Source organism: Penaeus monodon, chromosome 33, assembly GCF_015228065.2.
Source record: "Penaeus monodon isolate SGIC_2016 chromosome 33, NSTDA_Pmon_1, whole genome shotgun sequence".
Classification (NCBI taxonomy): Eukaryota; Metazoa; Arthropoda; class Malacostraca; order Decapoda; family Penaeidae; genus Penaeus; species Penaeus monodon.
In genome coordinates, this window is record NC_051418.1 from 26,777,393 (window position 1) to 26,778,851 (window position 1,459).

Consider the following 1,459-nt stretch of genomic DNA (forward strand, 5'->3'; position numbering starts at 1 on the left):
GTATCCATTATACTCTTTTCAGTCAATTTCTATTTTTCAGTCCAACTGTAAAATAACAGAGAACCAAAACAACAATTCCAATTATGCAATCGCAGCATTTTAATGGCACACTTTATTAATCAGTGACATGTGAATCGGTCAGGCGATGCAAACGAATTGTAAAAATGAAAAGTTTTAAAGTGAATTGAAATGCGTGTGGGTAAATGACGTGACTTAGTTTTCTTCGTATGTCAATAACAGCAAAATATATACGCATCATTAAATGTTTCCTCGATTTTCCCCCCCTCTATTACAGTTTCTAATTTTCTCTAATATGGTTATTTGACAGCGTAAATCTGGAAATCTGGAAAATCTCTATCTGTCTTCTGTCCCTGTGCCACATGGTCTCTCTGCATCAGCTTATGTTATGTTTACCTGTCTACCTGTTTCTGTACAGTCATCCCCCGGTCTAACGGACTAATATGGGCCGTCCGTTAGAACGATATGTTCGTTAATGCCGGGGCATCTTCACCCTTGGAGGGGAGTGAGTAAAATATATGTTTATGTAGATAATGATAATGTCATGTAATGCAAATAATGTGTGCTAAATACTTGAATGCTTATACCACATCACTTCCTAAAGCTCCTTAATAAGATGAACTTTCATATGCCACCAAGAACCTATTATGCCTTTCCATTCTTACTTACATAAACGTTTCATTTCACAGCATATCCATTGAGTCTTTTTTTTCTGTCTACCATCGAAAATCACTCACGGTTTGTTTCTTCACACCAGATTCCTCATGTGGTATAGACACACCAGATTTAACCCGTTAAATCAGTTCAAGTCTCTTTGCAATACTCTAGATGCACAACCCTGAACAATTATAAGTCAGCCTTAAACCCTGAAAAGCACAGCTAAGTAATGTAGACGCTCTGACTGTCGAACACTTGCTAAAGTACCCGATCGGACATTTGGAATTTGGATTTTATCCATTGTATCTTATATCCGTTGATGAGGTGTCCGTTAAATCGAGGTTTAACCGGCTCTATTTCTAGTATCGGTATATGTGTGTACGTTTCCATTCTTCCGAAGAAACGACAGAATCACTAAGGTTACGATGTTATTACTCTCCTGTGAACTTTAATATCCAATTAACTGACAAATGAAAACTAAAGCAGACTTCCCAATGTCTTTTTTTTTAATTGGAAGAAGAGATTGATGAAAATATCGAGAAAAAGGAACACGGTCTAGAGTATTAAAAGTATAAAAATGGTTTCCTCATCTTTCATCCTTTCTGATTTTATGTGCTAATTATTTTTATTGACGTTTTTATATTCTTATTGTCATTATTTCCATTTTGTCACTCTTAGTATGATCAGTATCATTGTTAAGGATTATTTCTATTCTGTCACTATTAGTATGATCAGTATCATTGTAAATGATTATCAATATAATTAAGTATATTTTTTGCCTCAT